Consider the following 20584-nt stretch of genomic DNA (forward strand, 5'->3'; position numbering starts at 1 on the left):
ATGCTGCCTGGCTTGATGTTTTCTTTCAGTCTCCTGCCTGTCTATTTTGGATGCCAGCATCTGCAGTTTTTTATGTCTCTAACTCAGCTATATGGCATTGCATTAAAACATAGAAAAGTACAGTACTGGGGATCAAGATCGCAACAAAAGTGGTAGGCTGAGCTTGGGCTTGTCCGCTCCCATCAGCTTTTTAATTTTTCCTCTTTTCTATTTAGCTCCTTTTTTCCTTTTTTTTTGTTTTTGTTTCTTTTCAGTCTGGATAGTGGCAGCGGTTGCAGCTACAACATCAGAACAAGTTGAATGCTGCTCTACCCCAGTCCAGGGTCTCCCAGCGAGCAAGCATGTCCTGGACTGACTCCCCCACCCTGGAGTTGCAGGTTAGGCAGAGACTCCGGGTCTGCAGCATGGCCCAGGCACCTGAAGGAGAGATGGTGGCTGACTCCTGATGTTGCTGTCTTGTTCCAGTGTGGCGGTCTCTTGCCCATATGGAGGTCTTGCTTGCCTTCCAGGTGTTCCAGCAGCTTGGCATGCGGTCTCATCCCAGCGGCGTTTTCAGGGTATTCCATTGTTCCTTAATCAGCTTTCCCCAAAGCCAGGGGCATTAACTGAACTGCGGTGAACTGTCTTAATTTTTTTTTAAATCACCTACAACTTCAATAATCGTAGTTGTCACAGTGGGGTGACTTAAATGTTTCACTGTATTTTTCACGTAAAAGAATACATGACAATAAATTTATATTCTATTCACAAGATCAGGGCCTTCAATCCACCACATCTGTGTCAACCCTGATGCCATTCTAAACTAGTCCCATCTGCACACATATGGTCTATGTCCTCAATTCACTGCCTGTTCGTGTGTCTTAATGCCTCTTAAACATTGCTATCATATTACAGGCACCACTACCCTCTGTTAAAAGAACTTGCTTTCTTTACCTCTTATGCAGATATGATGTAAATTTCAACTCAAGGATGAATCAACATGAAGACCCTATCTTAGGTATTCAAGGTTGTGCAGGCCTGATTTGTGTTTTAGCCTCATCTTGTTCACAAATATCAGTCTCACGATATTTGCAGCAACTTCAATAATATAACTAATGGCTACAATCGGAACACAATCTTTAAAGCTCCTTCTCTGTTTCCAAACGCAGAGGCCTGTCAAACAAAATATAATGAAGCTGATTCCCTTAAACTCCTAACTCCCCAAAGCCCAGCCATCATTTGTGAGACACAAGTTAGGACTGTGATGGAATATTCCTTACTTGCCTGTATGGATGCAGCTCCAAAACCCAAAAAGCTAGAAACATTTCCAGGACAAAGCAACCGGCTTGATTGGAGCCCTATCTACCATTTTCAACATTCATTTGCTCCACTGCTAACGTCCAACAATTTCAACATGTACCAACTAAACAAAGCACTGTAGCAAATGACTACAGCTCCTTCATCAGCATAACAAAAGCAGGAGGATGCTATTCAGCCCTTCAAACTAAGTCTGCCACTGAACAATTTCATGGTTGATTTTCTACTTCAACAGCCCTTTTTTTGCCTATCCTATCTGACTCATGGGAGTCAGATTTTGGGATCAAGCCCCCTTCAGAAACTTGAGAAACATCACATGGACATTTCCACACAGATTCAGCACACTGTCAAAAGTATTGTGTACTGGATGAAAATAAGTACAGCTCCATCTGTGCAACTCAGTTGGAAGGGACAGTATTTTGAGCAGCTGGCAGCTTGTGTCAGACAGGGCATGTGGATGTGAGTAAGCTAATACATCACAATTTTCAGCTGCTTCAGATATATTTGTGGAGCAGATGTGACCATGCAGCTGGACCTAGATTATCGCATCTGCATTTGGGAGCCCCTAAAGCAGTTCCAACAAATAGGAAAAAACGTTTTATTGAGTCATTGTTAGTCAAAAATCAAACTCCTACTTTGTTTCACATTGGCATACTTCAGAAAAGGACACGTCCTTGAAGGTGGAGTATATGAAATAGACACCTTCCAACCCAGTTACTTCTACACCTAGAAGGACAAAAGCAGCAGCTAAATGGAAACACTATCACCCGCAAGATCCCCTCCAAATCTCTCACCACCCTGACTTGGAATTATATTATTCTGCCAATGTCACTGGGTCAAAGTCCTGGAACTCCCTGCCAACAGTACTGAAATGATCTGCAATGATTCAAATAAGCAGCTCACCACCATTTGGAATGAGCAATGAACTCCAGTCTTGTTGTCAATGTTCACATTCCAGTGAATGAATACAAAGCAAATATTACATTCAGGATGTCTAGTTGATGGTGGAAATGATGTTGCACTGACTGCAAGGTAAAGGCTGGATATGCACTTCAAATTTAACATTCATGCGGAGTAATTTATTTTAGCAAGCTGAGTTGCATCAAACCATTTACAGAAAAGCTACATTGTATGCAGATTTAAATCACATGGACACAGCAGCAGTTCGAGTTGTGGCAGCTTACCATCACCTTCTCCAGAGTATTTGTGGACGGACATCAGAAGTTAGCCATGCCAAGTATGGCCTTTCCCAAAAACAAATTATTAAAATTCCCACAACAGTCTTCACCATTCATTAACAGACTAGACCTATCCATGGTAATACCTCCAGAGTACCATGGTAATAATTCCAGAGGTGAGAAAAGTAAAAAATTATTTAGTCCTGAAAAATTTTTTACTTGGAATAACATGCCTGTTGTAAGTAATAACTGCAAACATTTCAGAAGGTGCTGCTAAAAGGAATACAATCAGATAATGTGATGGATGCAATTAGCCATTGCTTTATGTGCCTTGAAAAATTAAAGAAAATGATCACAATAACATTACAGCGTTTTAACTCCATGTTAGACAGGTGAAACAGGACACAATCTACTACTTGTTATTAGAACACACTTAACACTAATAAGCTTTAAAGTAAGGCAATGCACTTCTTGTGCAATATTTAGAACGGAAATCACTCAAGTTGTTCGCACTGGTACTTCACTGAAATAAATTACTCTCTTCAGACTCAGCTCAAGTTTGTAAAGATAAAATCTATCATAATGTTGGGAGCATTTTCACACAATCTCACACTCATTGCACTTTACTGAAAACCAATGACAACAAAAAAGGCAAAAAGTACAAAAAACCTGTAAAAGCTATAAAACATAGAAATCTATGGGAATACACAACAGATTGATATGATTCTATATGAAAAGGATAGATTACTTTCAGTTAGAGATCCTTTGTCAGGTTTCAGTGAAGTGTCGAGACAAACATCAACTTTTCTGAATGTCAAGTATTCAACACTCACATAAAATTACATTTCTCCAATCCTTAAACAGAAAATAAAAGTTGTCCTTTAATGTACTAATAAAAAGAGACAGAGACAATTGCACAGAATTCTCTCATCCCCACAAACCCAGCCAGATTTGGTTGATCATTCCAGAGATTGCTATCTCTTCTATCAGATCTACAGCCCACTCTGCCCTAACCTGCCCCAAATAATTCCTTCCTGCATCATTTGAATGTCCCACACACTCAACTGCTTCCACAGAGGTTACCTAAGCACATTTCCCTCTACGCCCATTCAGGGTAACCAAAAGTCGTCCCACACTCAGTCTCAGTCCCCAGTCTGTCAGCTAGATGCTGAAATTCACAGTGCAGCAATGAAACCATCCCCCGGGATTGGTTTTGTCAATTCCAAGAAAGCCCTTACTCAGGTACTAAAACACTCCCTGTCATGGTGCCTTTACCCGGTGTCCCAAGTAATCTCACTCACCCCATTCCTGAGTGCCCAGCATTGTATACCCATCTCACCCAAGGGTGCTCTTGCACTGATACCCCTCCCCAAAACAAGCTGAGCCTGACATGGTTTTCCCTCCCCACACAAGGGTGTTCCAACAGTGTGGTTCTCCACAGCCTAAACTGGCCCAAAACATCTCCCTTCTCTCCCAGGTTGCTCCAGAACCACCCAGCATCTTTGTGTAACTCAACTTCATTTCTCCTGATCCTAGGGTGCTCCAACACTGATCATTCCCATAGGATGCTCCAATATGATAGCTCCTCCCCACTGCAGGGTGGTAGCATAGCACTGTCCAGCACACCTTCCACATCAGGATGGCCTGACAGTATCCCACACCAACTCCTCCACCCACCCCAGGTTACCTTGACACTGTTCAGCAACACCACCTCCAACCCCTGGCTGCTCAACAAAGTTCACCCATCAGAATTCCCAAACTATTCGGCAACCCCACCCACCCTGTGGAGCCTTGACACTGCTCACCATGCCTTACCCACCATGCTCCAACAGTTTACCCGACCACAGAATGCCCCAACTCTCCCTCCTCAACCTTGCCCCTCAGTGAGTGAGTGAGGTGTCTGACCTACATTACCTAACCCCTCAATGAGTTGGTCCTCACTGCATGACATTGCCTCCCTCCATGCCCTCAATCCCAGTGTGCTCTGACAGTTTACACCCCACCCACCCAAGTGTGTGCCAACATTGCTTACCACTCTCCCTCAACCCCAGGTGATCTTTACACTCCCCCACCCATGATACAACACCATTTACAAACACTAGAACCAAAGTGTTCAGACTTTTTACTACCCTACTCCATGATGCCCGAACCATGCCCCCACCAAGATTTTAATGATTACCCACCTCTCACCCACAGTTCAGCCCAGTCAGGCTGTGCACATTTTCCCAGGCAGTGACATAGGAGAGAGAGTGAACGGATCTGACCCTCCCTCCATTGCGTTACCCTTCATTAAATCAGGTTTCTGACCTTCCCTCCATTACTTTTCCCCTCAATGACAGAGTGCTATGTCCTACCACTAAATCCTTAACTGACACTGACCTCAGCCCCAATCAACTTGTCCCTTGGTTGACATGACCCTCAGGCTCTCCTTCTGTTATCCTGCCCCTCGGTAGACTCTCCCTCCAATACCCTGCCCCTCGGCAGGCTCTCCTTCCATTACCCTGCACCTCGGTAGGGCCTTCCTCCATTACCCTGGCCCTCGGTAGGCTCTCCCTCCATTACCCAGCCCCTCGGCAGGCTTTCCCTCCATTTCCAAACCCCTTGGTAGGCTATCCCTCCATTATTCTGTCCCTCGGTAGGATCTCCCTCCATTACCCTGTCCCTCGGTAGGGTGTCCCTCTCTTACCCTGCCCCTCGGTAGGGTCTCCCTCCATTACCCTGTCCCTCGGTAGGTTCTCCCTCCATTACCCTGCCCTTCGGTAGGTTTTCCCTCCATTACCCTGTCCCTCTGTAGGGTCTCCCTCCATTACCCTGTCCCTCGGTAGGCTTTCCCTCCATTACCTTGCCCCTCGGTAGGGTCTCTCTCCATTACCTTGCCCCTCAGCAGGCTCTCCCTCCATTAACCTGTCCGTCGGTAGGCTCTCCCTCCATTACCCTGCCCCTCGGTAGGCTCTCCCTCCATTACCCTGCCCCTCGGTAGGCTCTCCCTCCATTACCCTGCCCCTCGGTAGGCTCTCCCTCCATTACCGTGTCCCTCGGTAGGATGTCCCTCCATTACCCTGCCCCTCAGGTGGCTTACCCTCCATTTCCCTGCCCCTCCGTAGGCTCTCACACCATTACCCCGGCCCTCGGTAGGGTCTCCCTCCATTACCCTGCCCTTCGGTAGGCTCTCCCTCCATTACCCTGTCCCTCGGTAGGTTCTCCCTCCATTACCCTGCCCTTCGGTAGGGTCTCCCTCCATTACCCTGCCCCTCAGCAGGCTCTCCCTCCATTAACCTGTCCGTCGGTAGGCTCTCCCTCCATTACCCTGCCCCTGGGTAGGCTCTCCCTCTGTCACCCTGCCCCTCAGTAAGGACTCCTTCCGTCACCCTGTCCTTCGGTAGGTTCTCCCTCCATTACCCTGTCCTTCGGTAGGTTCTCCCTCCATTACCCTGCCCCTCGGTAGGCTCTCCCTCCATTACCCTCTCCCTCGGTAGGTTCTCCCTCCATTACCCTGCCCTTCGGTAGGTTCTCCCTCCATTACCCTGCCCCATGGTAGGCTCTCCCTCCATTACACTGTCCCTCGGTAGGGTCTCCATCCATTACCCTACCCCTCTGTAGTCTCTCCCTCCACTATCCAGTCCCTCGATAGGCTCATCGTCCATTTCCTTGCCCCTCGATAGGGTCCCTCCGTCACCCGGCCCCTCGATAGGGTCGCCCTTCCGTCACCCTGCCCCTCGGTAGGGTCTCCCTCCATTACCCCTGTCCCTCGGTAGGGTGTCCCTCCATTACCCGCCCTGCGGTACCTTCTCCCTCCATTACCCTACCCTTCGGTAGGTTGTCCCACCATTGCCCTGCCCCTCGGTTGGTTGTCCCACCATTACCCTGCCCCTCGGTAGGCTCACCTTCCATTACCCTGTCCCTCAGTAGGCTCTCCCTCCATTACCCTGTCCCTCGGTAGGTTCTCCCTCCATTACCCTGCCCCTTAGTAGGGTGTCCCTCCATTACCCTGCCCCTCGGTAGGGTGTCCCGCCATTACCTTGCCCCTCGGTAGGCTCTCCCTCCATTACCCTGTCCCTCAGTATGGTCAGCCTCCATTACCTTGCCCCTCAGTAGATTCTCCATCCATTACTGTCCCTCGGTAGGTTCTCCCTCCATTACCTTGCCCTTCGGTAGGCTCTCCCTCCATTACCATGCCCCTCAGTAACCTCTCCCTCCTTTACCCTGCCCCTCGGTAGATTCTCCCTCCATTACCTTGCCCCTCGGTGGGTGCTCCCTCCATTACCCAACTCCTCGGTAGGCTGTCCCTCCATTACTTTGCCCCTCGGTAGGCTCTCCCTCCATTAACCTGTCCCTAAGTAGGGTCTCCCTCCATAACCCTGCTCCTCGGTAGGCTCTCCCTCCGTCACCCTGCCCTTCAGTAGGGACTTCCTCCGTCACCCTACCCCACGTTAGGGTCTCGCTCCATTACACTGCCCCTCGGTAGGGTCTTCCTCCATTACCCCGGCCCTCGGTAGGGTCTCCCTCCATTACCCTGCCCCTCGGTAGGGTCTCCCTCCGTTACCCTGTCCCTCGGTAGGGTCTCCCTCCGTTACCCTGCCCCTCGGTAGGGTCTCCCTCCGTTACCCTGCCCCTCGGTAGGGTCTCCCTCCGTTACCCTGCCCCTCGGTAGGGTCTCCCTCCGTTACCCTGCCCCTCGGTAGGGTCTTCCTCCATTATCCCGGCCCTCGGTAGGGTCTCCCTCCGTTACCCTGTCCCTCGGTTGGGTCTCCCTCCATTACCCTGCCCCTCGGTTGGGTCTCCCTCCATTACCCTGCCCCTCGGTAGGGTCCCCCTCCATTACCCTGCCCCTCGGTAGGGTCTCCCTCCATTACCCCGGCCCTCGGTAGGGTCTCCCTCCATTACCCTGCCCCTCGGTAGGGTCTCCCCCCATTACCCTGCCCCTCGGTAGGGTCTCCCTCCATTACCCCGGCCCTCGGTAGGGTCTCCCTCCATTACCCTGCCCCTCGGTAGGGTCTCCCTCCATTACCCTGCCCCTCGGTAGGGTCTCCCTCCATTACCCTGCCCCTCGGTAGGGTCCCCCTCCATTACCCTGCCCCTCGGTAGGGTCTCCCTCCGTTACCCCGGCCCTCGGTAGGGTCTCCCTCCATTACCCTGCCCGTCGGTAGGGTCTCCCTCCATTACCCTGCCCCTCGGTAGGGTCTCCCTCCATTACCCTGGCCCTCGGTAGGGTCTCCCTCCATTACCCTGCCCCTCGGTAGGGTCTCCCTCCATTACCCTGGCCCTCGGTAGGGTCTCCCTCCATTACCCCGGCCCTCGGTAGGGTCTCCCTCCGTTACCCCGGCCCTCGGTAGGGTCTCCCTCCATTACCCTGCCCCTCGGTAGGGTCTCCCTCCATTACCTTGCCCCTCGGTAGGGTCTCCCTCCATTACCCTGCCCCTCGGTAGGGTCTCCCTCCATTACCCTGCCCCTCGGTAGGGTCTCCCTCCATTACCCTGGCCCTCGGTAGGGTCTCCCTCCATTACCCTGCCCCTCGGTAGGGTCTCCCTCCATTACCCTGGCCCTCGGTAGGGTCTCCCTCCATTACCCCGGCCCTCGGTAGGGTCTCCCTCCGTTACCCTGCCCCTCGGTAGGGTCTCCCTCCATTACCCTGCCCCTCGGTAGGGTCTCCCTCCATTACCTTGCCCCTCGGTAGGGTCTCCCTCCATTACCTTGCCCCTCGGTAGGGTCTCCCTCCATTACCCCGGCCCTCGGTAGGGTCTCCCCCCATTACCCTGCCCCTCGGTAGGGTCTCCCCCCATTACCCTGCCCCTCGGTAGGGTCTCCCTCCATTACCCCGGCCCTCGGTAGGGTCTCCCTCCATTACCCCGGCCCTCGGTAGGGTCTCCCCCCATTACCCTGCCCCTCGGTAGGGTCTCCCTCCATTACCCTGCCCCTCGGTAGGGTCTCCCTCCATTACCCTGCCCCTCGGTAGGGTCTCCCTCCATTACCTTGCCCCTCGGTAGGGTCTCCCTCCATTACCCCGGCCCTCGGTAGGGTCTCCCCCCATTACCCTGCCCCTCGGTAGGGTCTCCCCCCATTACCCTGCCCCTCGGTAGGGTCTCCCTCCATTACCCCGGCCCTCGGTAGGGTCTCCCTCCATTACCCTGCCCCTCGGTAGGGTCTCCCTCCATTACCCTGCCCCTCGGTAGGGTCTCCCTCCATTACCTTGCCCCTCGGTAGGGTCTCCCTCCATTACCCTGCCCCTCGGTAGGGTCTCCCTCCATTACCCCGGCCCTCGGTAGGGTCTCCCTCCATTACCCTGCCCCTCGGTAGGGTCTCCCTCCATTACCCCGGCCCTCGGTAGGGTCTCCCTCCATTACCCCGGCCCTCGGTAGGGTCTCCCTCCATTACCCCGGCCCTCGGTAGGGTCTCCCTCCATTACCCTGTCCCTCGGTAGGGTCTCCCTCCATTACCTTGCCCCTCGGTGTCTCTCCGCCTCCGGCCTCCCGTCTCCAGGCAGCAGCGCGAGCGCAAAGACCCTTCCGACGTCAACGCGCAACACGTCATGTCGAATCCCCTCTGACGTCACCACGCCTGCCCCGCGCGGTCCTGGGAAATGTAGTTCCGCTCCTGTTTCCGGCAGACCCAGCATCAGCTGGAGATGCACAACTGGGCATTGTGTATCTTCTACTACCTTCACCCTTGGTGCAGCACCTTGGGATGGAGGTTGTAGAGAGTGCTGAGGAGGTCCCTGGGGTGGAGGGGGAATACTGTGCTGGGGAGCACCTTGGGGTGGAGGGGGAATACTGTGCTGGGGAGGTCCCTGGGGTGGAGGGGGAATACTGTGCTGGGGAGCACCTTGGGGTGGAGGGGGAATACTGTGCTGGGGAGGTCCCTGGGGTGGAGGGGGAATACTGTGCTGAGGAGGTCCCTGGGGTGGAGGGGGAATACTGTGCTGGGGAGCACCTTGGGGTGGAGGGGGAATACTGTGCTGGGGAGCACCCTGAGGTGGAGGGGGAATACTGTGCTGGGGGCGTCCCTGGGGTGGAGGGGGAATACTGTTTTGGGGAGGTCCCGGGGTGGAGGGGGAATACTGTGCTGAGGAGGTCCCGGGGGTGGAGGGGGAATACTGTGCTGGGGAGCACCCTGGGGTGGAGGGGGTATACTGTGCTGAGGAGGTCCCGGGGGGTGGAGGGGGAATACTGTGCTGGGGAGCACCCTGGGGTGGAGGGAGAATACTGTGCTAGGAAGCACCCTGGGGTGGAGGGGGAATACTGTGCTGGGGAGGTCCCTGGGGTGGAGGGGGAATACTGTGCTGGGGAGCACCCTGGCGTGGAGGGGGTATACTGTGCTGGGGAGCACCCTGGGGTGGAGGGGGAATACTGTGCTGAGGAGGTCCCTGGGGTGGAGGGGGAATACTGTGCTGGGGAGCACCTTGGGGTGGAGGGGGAATACTGTGCTGGGGGCGTCCCTGGGGTGGAGGGGGAATACTGTTTTGGGGAGGTCCCGGGGTGGAGGGGGAATACTGTGCTGAGGAGGTCCCGGGGGTGGAGGGGGAATACTGTGCTGGGGAGCACCCTGGGGTGGAGGGGGTATACTGTGCTGAGGAGGTCCCGGGGGGTGGAGGGGGAGTACTGTGCTGGGGAGCACCCTGGGGTGGAGGGGGAATACTGTGCTAGGAAGCACCCTGGGGTGGAGGGGGAATACTGTGCTGGGGAGGTCCCTGGGGTGGAGGGGGAATACTGTGCTGGGGAGCACCCTGGCGTGGAGGAGGTATACTGTGCTGGGGAGGTCCCTGGGGTGGAGGGGGAATACTGTGCTGGGGAGCATCCTGGGGTGGAGGGGGAATACTGTGCTGGGGAGCACCCTGGGGTGGAGGGGGGATACTGTGCTGGGGAGCATCCTGGGGTGGAGGGGGAATACTGTGCTGGGGAGCACCCTGGGGTGGAGGGGGGATACTGTGCTGGGGAGCACCCTGGGGTGGAGGGGGAATACTGTACTGGGGAGGTCCCTGGGGTGGAGGGGGAATACTGTGCTGAGGAGGTCCCTGGGGTGGAGGGGGAATACTGTGCTGCGGAGCACCTTGGGGTGGAGGGGGAATACTGTGCTGGGGGCGTCCCTGGGGTGGAGGGGGAATACTGTGCTGAGGTGGTCCCGGGGGTGGAGGGGGAATACTGTGCTGGGGAGGTCCCGGGGGTGGAGGGGGAATACTGTGCTGGGGAGCACCCTGGGGTGGAGGGGGAATACTGTGCTGGGGAGGTCCCTGGGGTGGAGGGGGAATACTGTGCTGGGGAGCACCCTGGGGTGGAGGGAGAATACTGTGCTAGGAAGCACCCTGGGGTGGAGGGGGAATACTGTGCTGGGGAGCACCCTGGCGTGGAGGGGGTATACTGTGCTGGGGAGCACCCTGGGGTGGAGGGGGAATACTGTGCTGAGGAGGTCCCTGGGGTGGAGGGGGAATACTGTGCTGGGGAGCACCTTGGGGTGGAGGGGGAATACTGTGCTGGGGGCGTCCCTGGGGTGGAGGGGGAATACTGTTTTGGGGAGGTACCGGGGTGGAGGGGGAATACTGTGCTGGGGAGCACCCTGGGGTGGAGGGAGAATACTGTGCTAGGAAGCACCCTGGGGTGGAGGGGGAATACTGTGCTGGGGAGGTCCCGGGGGGTGGAGGGGGAATACTGTGCTGGGGAGCACCCTGGGGTGGAGGGAGAATACTGTGCTAGGAAGCACCCTGGGGTGGAGGGGGAATACTGTGCTGGGGAGGTCCCTGGGGTGGAGGGGGAATACTGTGCTGGGGAGCACCCTGGGGTGGAGGGGGAATACTGTGCTGGGGAGCACCCTGGGGTGGAGGGGGAATACTGTGCTGGGGGGGTCCCTGGGGTGGAGGGGGAATACTGTGCTGGGGGGGTCCCTGGGGTGGAGGGGGAATACTGTACTGGGGAGCACCCTGGGGTGGAGGGGGGATACTGTGCTGGGGAGCACCCTGGGGTGGAGGGGGAATACTGTACTGGGGAGGTCCCTGGGGTGGAGGGGGTATACTGTACTGGGGAGCACCCTGGCGTGGAGGGGGAATACTGTGCTGGGGAGCACCCTGGGGTGGAGGGGGAATACTGTGCTGGGGGCGTCCCTGGGGTGGAGGGGGAATACTGTGCTGGGGAGCACCTTGGGGTGGAGGGGGAATACTGTGCTGGGGAGCACCCTGGGGTGGAGGGGGAATACTGTACTGGGGAGGTCCCGGGGTGGAGGGGGAATACTGTGCTGGGGAGCACCCTGGGGTGGAGGGGGAATACTGTGCTGGGGAGCACCCTGGGGTGGAGGGGGAATACTGTGCTGGGGAGCACCCTGGGGTGGAGGGGGAATACTGTGCTGGGGAGCACCCTGGGGTGGAGGGGGAATACTGTGCTGGGGAGCACCCTGGGGTGGAGGGGGAATACTGTACTGGGGAGGTCCCGGGGTGGAGGGGGAATACTGTGCTGGGGAGCACCCTGGGGTGGAGGGGGAATACTGTACTGGGGAGGTCCCTGGCGTGGAGGGGGAATACTGTGCTGGGGAGCACCCTGGGGTGGAGGGGTAATACTGTGCTGGGGGCGTCCCTGGGGTGGAGGTGGGAATACTGTGCTGGGGAGCACCCTGGGGTGGAGGGGGAATACTGTACTGGGGAGCATCCTGGGGTGGAGGGGGAATACTGTGCTGGGGGGGTCCCTGGGGTGGAGGGGGAATACTGTACTGGGGAGGTCCCTGGCGTGGAGGGGGAATACTGTGCTGGGGAGCACCCTGGGGTGGAGGGGGAATACTGTACTGGGGAGGTCCCTGGGGTGGAAGGGGGAATACTGTGCTGAGGGCGTCCCTGGGGTGGAGGGGGGAATACTGTGCTGGGGAGGTCCCTGGGGTGGAGGGGGAATACTGTGCTGGGGGCGTCCCTGGGGTGGAGGGGGGAATACTGTGCTGGGGAGGTCCCTGGGGTGGAGGGGGAATACTGTGCTGGGGGCGTCCCTGGGGTGGAGGGGGAATACTGTGCTGGGGAGGTCCCTGGGGTGGAGGGGGAATACTGTGCTGGGGAGGTCCCTGGGGTGGAGGGGGAATACTGTGCTGGGGAGGTCCCTGGGGTGGAGGGGGAATACTGTGCTGGGGGCGTCCCTGGGGTGGAGGGGGAATACTGTGCTGGGGAGGTCCCTGGGGTGGAGGGGGAATACTGTGCTGGGGAGCACCTTGGGGTGGAGGGGGAATACTGTGCTGGGGAGCACCCTGGGGTGGAGGGGGAATACTGTTTTGGGGAGGTCCCGGGGTGGAGGGGGAATGCTGTGCTGAGGAGGTCCCGGGGGTGGAGGGGGTATACTGTGCTGGGGAGCACCCTGGGGTTGAGGGGGAATACTGTGCTGGGGAGCACCCTGGGGTTGAGGGGGAATACTGTACTGGGGAGCACCCTGGCGTGGAGGGGGTATACTGTGCTGGGGAGCACCCTGGGGTGGAGGGGGAATACTGTGCTGGGGAGCATCCTGGGGTGGAGGGGGAATACTGTGCTGGTGGGGGTCCCTGGGGTCGAGGGGGAATACTGTACTGGGGAGCACCCTGGGGTGGAGGGGGGATACTGTGCTGGGGAGCACCCTGGGGTGGAGGGGGAATACCGTACTGGGGAGGTCCCTGGCGTGGAGGGGGAATACTGTGCTGGGGAGCACCCTGGGGTGGAGGGGGAATACTGTGCTGGGGGCGTCCCTGGGGTGGAGGGGGGTATACTGTGCTGGGGAGCACCCTGGGGTGGAGGGGGAATACTGTGCTGGGGAGGTCCCGGGATGGAGGGGGAATACTGTGCTGGGGAGGTCCCTGGGGTGGAGGGGGAATACTGTGCTGGGGAGGTCCCTGGGGTGGAGGGGGAATACTGTGCTGGGGAGGTCCCTTGGGTGGAGGGGGAATACTGTGCTGGGGAGCACCCTGGGGTGGAGGGGGAATACTGTGCTGGGGAGCACCCTGGGGTGGAGGGGGAATACTGTGCTGGGGAGGTCCCTGGGGTGGAGGGGGAATACTGTGCTGGGGAGGTCCCTGGGGTGGAGGGGGAATACTGTTTTGGGGATGTCCCTGGGGTGGAGGGGGAATACTGTTTTGGGGATGTCCCTGGGGTGGAGGGGGAGTACTGTTTTGGGGAGGTCCCTGGGGTGGAGGGGGAATACTGTGCTGGGGAGCACCCAGGAGGTAGGTGGAGACAGTGCTGTGGAGCACCCTGGCGGCCCGGGGGGGGGGGGGAACAGTGCTTGGGAGCGTCCTGAGGTTGAGGGGGAATACTGTGCTCGGGTGCTCCCTGGAGTCAAGGGTGAATACTGTGCTGGGAAGCACCCTGGAGAGGATGGAGGATACAGTGCTCAGCAGCACCATGGGGTGGAGGGGGTATACGGTGCTGGGGAGCACCCTGGGGTAGGTGGTGATAGTGCTGGGTGCATCCTGGGGTGGAAGGGAGACCGCGCTATGGAGCAGCCAGGTTAGGGGAAGACAGTGCTGGGGAGTATCCTGGGATGGAGGGCGTTGGTGGGGGGGTGGTGCGTTGTTACAGTACTAGAGAGAACTCTGGGATGGAGGGAGGATACAGTACTGGGGAGCACTCTGGGGTGAATGGGGTTACGGTACTGAGGAGCATCCTGGAGTGAAGGGGGGAGACAGTGCTATACTCATAACCTTCTGTGTGAATTCTATTTCCCTAATTCTGCTCTAAACGTCTTGCTTCATACCTTAAAATCGTGTCCCCTGGTTATTAGCCCTTGTACTAAAGGGAAAAGTTTCCATCTCTCTCCCCTGCCTATGCCAGTCAGCACTTTGTACAACACAATCGGATCCCCCACAGCTTTCTCTGTTCCAAGAAAAACAAACCCAAGCCTATCTAGTCTCTCTTCACAGCTGGATCTCTCTCACGCAGGCAACATCCTCGTGAATCTCTTCTGAATTCTCTCCAGTGCAATCACATCCTTCCTATAGCATCATGACCAGATCTGCACATAGTGCTCCAGCTGTGACCTAACTAATGTTATTTACAGCTCCATCATAACCTCCCTGCTCTTGCAAACAGTACCTTGACTAAGAAAGCCAAGAAATCAATATGCCTTCTTAACCACCCTGTCTACCTGTCCTGTTGCTTCAAGACATCCACACCAAGGTCTCTCTGATCCTCTGTACTTCTTCAGATCCTACTAATCACGGTCTACTCTCTCGCCTCACAAAATGCATCATCTGATATTTTCAGGATTGAATTGCATTTGCCACTGTTCAGCCCCTCTGAACAGCCTATCTGTATAATTTATACACGAAGACTTTTCTCCTTGCTACTTACCACACCATCAACTTTTGTGTAATTTGCAAATTTACTGAACGTAACTTCTTTATTCTTGTCTCAATCATTAATGTACACAACAAATAGCAAAGGACCCACCTACCATGCCTTTTGGTATGCCATTGGACACATTCTTATGCTCACATACACCTTTGACCATTACCCTCAGCTTCCTGCCACTAAACCAATTTTGGTCCAATTTTCCAAACTGCCTTGGATCCCATGACTTCTTAGCTTTTTAACCAGTTTGCCATGTAAGACTTTACAAAAGCTAACATCCACATTTACCATATCAACTGCACCTCCCTTATCTACACATTTAATCATGTCCTTGAAAAATTAAATTTGTTCCACATGATCCCCCTCTTACAAAGTAAAGCTATTTTTGATCAATCGTTGCCTCTCCAAGTGGAGGTTAATTCCATCCCTCAGAATATTTTCCAAGATTCCTTCCTGCATATGTTAGATTCACTAGCCTGTAGTTTCCTGTTTTATCCCTATTATCCTTGTTGAACAATGGTGCCTCATTCCTGTTCTCTCGTCCTGTGGCATCCCCCGTGGCCAGTAAGGACTTGAAAATTAATGACAGTGCCCCTGCAATCTCCTCCTGTTTCCTCTTGGGGCAGCCTGGGAGACACTCGGTCCTCGGGAATTATCCACTTTCACCACGGAGAGCCAGGTCCAGCAGACCAGTCAGTAAATGACTGAGACAAATTTGGACACTATTACTACTGCCATTGCTGCTTTCATTTACTATCTCAGTAGGGAGGGGCCAAAGTAGCCTTGACCTCTCTCTGCTGGAGATCAGAGGCGAAAGAGTGGTGCTGGAAAAGCACAGCAGCTCAGGCAGCATCTGAGGACCAGGAGAATCAACGTTTTGGGCAAGAGCCCTTCATCAGGAATTATCTGATTACCAGTGCCTGCAGTCCTCACTTTCTCCTAGTTGATCTTAACCCTACTGCGAAGCCTCTTCGAAGAATGCCTACCCTGAAGAATTTCTCTCTCTAGCTGTCCCATCCTCTCAAGGTGCATCAACTTAGTTTGGCTTGAGTAGAATGCTTGGTGGTTGATGAGATGAGACTGTTCTAGAAGAATGTGCTACTTAGCTTTTGTGAATTTTTAAAACGCTTTCACCTTGTACGAATTGGTTTCTACTCTTATCCATCAGTATCCAATTTTACACAAAAGGAGGAGGGGCTGGTTGGTGAGTGAGGATGGAGGAGGAGGAACTGGTTGGTGAGTGAGGGTGAAACAGGAGCTGGTTGGTGAGTGAGGATGGAGGAGGAGGAGCTGGTTGGTGAGTGAGGATGGAGGAGGTGGGCAGGTTGGTGAGTGAGGATGGAGGAGGTGGGCAGGTTGGTGAGTGAGGATGGAGGAGGAGGAGCTGGTTGGTGTGTGAGGGTGGAGGAGGAGCTGATTGTTGAGTGAGGATGGAGGAGGTGGGGGAGGTTGGTGAGTGAGGGTGAGGAAGAGGAGCTGGTTGGTGAGTGAGGATGGAGGAGGAGGAGCTGGTTGGTGAGTGAGGGTGGAGGAGGTGGGGCAGGTTGGTGAGTGAGGGTGGAGGAGGAGGAGCTGGTTGGTGAGTGAGGGTGGAGGAAGTGGAGCTGGTTGGTGAGTGAGGATGGAGGAGGAGGGGGAGCTGGTTGGTGAGTGAAGATGGAGGAGGAGGGGCAGGTTGGTGAGTGAGGGTGGAGGAGGAGGGGGATCTGGTTGGTGAGTGAGGTTGGAGGCGGAGGAACTGATTGGTGAGTGAGGATGGAGGAGGACGAGCTGGTTGCTGAGTGAGGATGGAGGAGGATGAGAAGCTGGTTGGTGAGTGAGGATGGAGGAGGAGGCGGAACTGGTTGGTGAGTGAGGATGGAGGAGGAGACGGAACTGGTTGGTGAGTGAGGATGGAGGAGGAGTGTTTGGTGAGTGAGGATGGAGGAGAAGGAGCTGGTTGGTGAGTGAGGGTGGAGAAGGAGGAGGAGCTAGTTGGTGAGTGAGGATGGAGGAGGAGGAACTGGTTGAGTGAGGATGGAGGAGGAGGAACTGGTTGGTGAGTGAGGATGGAGGAGGAGGAGGAGCTGGTTGATGAGTGAGGATGGAGGAGGAGAGGCAGGTTGGTGAGTGAGGATGGAGGGGGAGGAGGAGCTGATCTTTGAGTAAGGATTGAGTACAAGGAGCTGGTTGGTGAGTGCGGATGGAGGGGGAGGAGAGGCTGGTTGGTGAGTGAGGATGGAGGAGGAGGGGGAGCTGGTTGGTGAGTGAGTGTGGAGGAGGAGTAGGAGCTGGTTGGTGAGTGAGGTTGGAGGCGGAGGAACTGATTGGTGAGTGAGGATGGAGGAGGACGAGCTGGTTGCTGAGTGAGGATGGAGGAGGATGAGAAGCTGGTTGGTGAGTGAGGGTGGAGGAGGAGGAGGAGCTGTTTGGTGAGTGAGGGTGGAGGAGGAGGAGGAGCTGGTTGGTGAGTGAAGATGTAGGAGGAGGAGAAGGAGCTGGTTGGTGAGTGAGGATGGAGGAAGAGGAGCTGGTTGGTGAGTGAGGATGGAGGAAGAGGAGCTGGTTGGTGAGTGAGGATGGAGGAGGAGGAGGAGGAGCTGGTTGGTGAGTGATGGTGGAGGAAGAGGAGCTGGTTGGTGAGTGAGGATGGAGGAAGAGGAGCTGGTTGGTGAGTGAGGATGGAGGAGGAGGAGCTAGTTAGTGAGTGAGGAGTAGGAGGAGGAGAAGGAGCTGGTTGGTGAGTGATAGTTGAGGAAGAGCAGGAGCTAGTTGGTGTGTGAGGGTGGAGGAGGAGGAGCTGGTTGATGAGTGAGGTTGGAGGAGGAGGAGCTGGTTGGTGAGTGAGGATGGAGGGGGAGGAGAAGCTGGTTGGTGAGTGAGGATGGAGGAGGAGGAACCGGTTGGTGAGTGAGGATGGAGGAGGAGGTGGAGCTGGTTGGTGATTGAGATGGAGGAGGTGGACCTGGTTGGTGAGTGAGGATGGAGGAGTAGGAGGGGCAGGTTGGTGAGTGAGGATGGAGAAGGAGGGGGGGCTGGTTGGTGAGTGAGGGAGGAGAAGGAGGAGGAGCTGGTTGGTGAGTGAGGATGGAGGAGGAGGAGCTGGTTGGTGAGAGAGGGTGGAGGAGGAGGAGCTGGTTGGTGAGTGAAGATGGAGTAGGAGAGGCAGGTTGGTGAGTGAGGATGGAGGGGGAGGAGGAGCTGGTTGGTGAGTGAGGATGGAGGAGGAGGAACTGGTTGGTGAGTGAGGATGGAGGAGGTGGACCTGGTTGGTGAGTGAGGATGGAGGAGTAGGAGGGGCAGGTTGGTGAGTGAGGATGGAGGGGCAGGTTGGTGAGTGAGCATGGAGGAGGAGGAGCTGGTTGGTGAGTGAGGATGGAGGAGGAGGAGCTGGTTGGTGAGTGAGGATGGAGGAGAAGGAGCTGGTTGGTGAGTGATAGTTGAGGAAGAGGAGCTGGTTGGTGAGTGAGGATGGAGGAAGAGGAGCTGGTTGGTGAGTGAGGATGGAGGAGGAGGAGCTGGTTGGTGAGTGAGGATGGAGGAGGAGGAGCTGGTTGGTGAGTGAGGATGTAGGAGGAGGAGCTAGTTGGTGTGTGAGGGTGGAGGAGGAGGAGGAGCTGGTTGCTGAGTGAGGATGGAGGAGGAGGAGAAGCTGGTTGGTGAGTGAGGATGGAGGAGGAGGAGGAGCTGGTTGGTGAGTGAAGATGGAGGAGGAGGAGAAGGAGCTGGTTGGTGAGTGAGGATGGAGGAAGAGGAGCTGGTTGGTGAGTGAGGATGGAGGAAGAGGAGCTGGTTGGTGAGTGAGGATGGAGGAGGAGGAGGAGGAGCTGGTTGGTGAGTGAGGATGGAGGAGAAGGAGCTGGTTGGTGAGTGAGGATGGAGAGGAGGAGCTAGTTGGTGAGTGAGGATGGAGGAGGAGGAGTTGGTTGGTGAGTGAGGATGGAGGAGGAGGAGAAGCTGGTTGGTGAGTGAGGATGGAGTAGGAGGGGCAAGTTGGTGAGTGAGGATGGAGGAGGAGGGGCTGGTTGGTGAGTGAGGATGGAGGGGCAGGTTGGTGAGTGAGGATGGAGGAGGAGGAGCTGGTTGGTGAGTGAGGATGGAGGAGGAGGAGCTGGTTGGTGAGTGAGGGTGGAGAAGGAGGAGGGGCAGGTTGGTGAGTGAGGGTGGAGGAGGTGGAGCTGGTTGGTGAGTGAGGATGGACTAGGAGGAGCTGGTTGGTGAGTGAGGATGGAGGAGGTGGAGCTGGTTGGTGAGTGAGGGTGGAGAAGGAGGAGGGGCAGGTTGGTGAGTGAGGATGGAGGAGGAGGAGCTGGTTGGTGAGTGAGGCTGGAGGAGAAGGAGGAGGAGGTAGTTGGTGCGTGAGGGTGGAGGAGGAGGAGTGGGTTGGTGAGTGAGGATGGAGGAGGTGGAGCTGGTTGGTGAGTGAGGATGGAGGAGGAGGAGCTGGTTGGTGAGTGAGGATGGAGGAGGTGGAGCTGGTTGGTGAGTGAGGGTGGAGAAGGAGGAGCTGGTTGGTGAGTGAGGATGGAGGAGGAGGAGCTGGTTGGTGAGTGAGGATGGAGGAGGAGGAGCTGGTTGGTGAGTGAGGGTGGAGGAGGTGGAGCTGGTTGGTGAGTGAGGATGGAGGAGGAGGAGGAGGAGCTGGTTGGTGAGTGATGGTGGAGGAAGAGGAGCTGGTTGGTGAGTGAGGATGGAGGAAGAGGAGCTGGTTGGTGAGTGAGGATGGAGGAGGAGGAGCTAGTTAGTGAGTGAGGAGTAGGAGGAGGAGAAGGAGCTGGTTGGTGAGTGATAGTTGAGGAAGAGCAGGAGCTAGTTGGTGTGTGAGGGTGGAGGAGGAGGAGCTGGTTGATGAGTGAGGTTGGAGGAGGAGGAGCTGGTTGGTGAGTGAGGATGGAGGAGAAGGAGCTGGTTGGTGAGTGAGGATGGAGAGGAGGAGCTAGTTGGTGAGTGAGGATGGAGGAGGAGGAGTTGGTTGGTGAGTGAGGATGGAGGAGGAGGAGAAGCTGGTTGGTGAGTGAGGATGGAGGAGGAGGAGCTGGTTGGTGAGTGAGGATGGAGGAGGTGGACCTGGTTGGTGAGTGAGGATGGAGGAGTAGGAGGGGCAAGTTGGTGAGTGAGGATGGAGGAGGAGGGGCTGGTTGGTGAGTGAGGATGGAGGGGCAGGTTGGTGAGTGAGGATGGAGGAGGAGGAGCTGGTTGGTGAGTGAGGATGGAGGAGGAGGAGCTGGTTGGTGAGTGAGGATGGAGGAGGAGGAGCTGGTTGGTGAGTGAGGATGGAGGAGGTGGAGCTGGTTGGTGAGTGAGGGTGGAGAAGGAGGAGGGGCAGGTTGGTGAGTGAGGGTGGAGGAGGTGGAGCTGGTTGGTGAGTGAGGATGGACTAGGAGGAGCTGGTTGGTGAGTGAGGATGGAGGAGGTGGAGCTGGTTGGTGAGTGAGGGTGGAGAAGGAGGAGGGGCAGGTTGGTGAGTGAGGATGGAGGAGGAGGAGCTGGTTGGTGAGTGAGGCTGGAGGAGAAGGAGGAGGAGGTAGTTGGTGCGTGAGGGTGGAGGAGGAGGAGTGGGTTGGTGAGTGAGGATGGAGGAGGTGGAGCTGGTTGGTGAGTGAGGATGGAGGAGGAGGAGCTGGTTGGTGAGTGAGGATGGAGGAGGTGGAGCTGGTTGGTGAGTGAGGGTGGAGAAGGAGGAGCTGGTTGGTGAGTGAGGATGGAGGAGGAGGAGCTGGTTGGTGAGTGAGGATGGAGGAGGAGGAGCTGGTTGGTGAGTGAGGGTGGAGGAGGTGGAGCTGGTTGGTGAGTGAGGATGGAGGAGGAGGAGCTGGTTGGTGAGTGAGGATGGACTAGGAGGAGCTGGTTGGTGAGT

The 20584-nt window shown here is 56.0% G+C and overlaps 1 protein-coding gene across 1 annotated transcript in view; it reads right to left on the reverse strand.

The window, feature by feature from the left end:
* Window positions 1-8937, reverse strand: part of r3hcc1l (R3H domain and coiled-coil containing 1-like) — a 178447-nt gene extending 169510 nt beyond the window's left edge. Inside the window, exon 1 of the mRNA XM_087998750.1 lies at window positions 8909-8937. The gene's annotated coding sequence lies outside the window, so the exon portion shown is untranslated. The remainder of the gene's footprint in view (window positions 1-8908) is intronic.
* Window positions 8938-20584: the final 11647 nt, after the last annotated feature.

This window comes from Chiloscyllium plagiosum, unplaced genomic scaffold, assembly GCF_037043375.1.
Source record: "Chiloscyllium plagiosum isolate Xiang-an unplaced genomic scaffold, Cpla_swu_hap1 HiC_scaffold_22, whole genome shotgun sequence".
Classification (NCBI taxonomy): Eukaryota; Metazoa; Chordata; class Chondrichthyes; order Orectolobiformes; family Hemiscylliidae; genus Chiloscyllium; species Chiloscyllium plagiosum.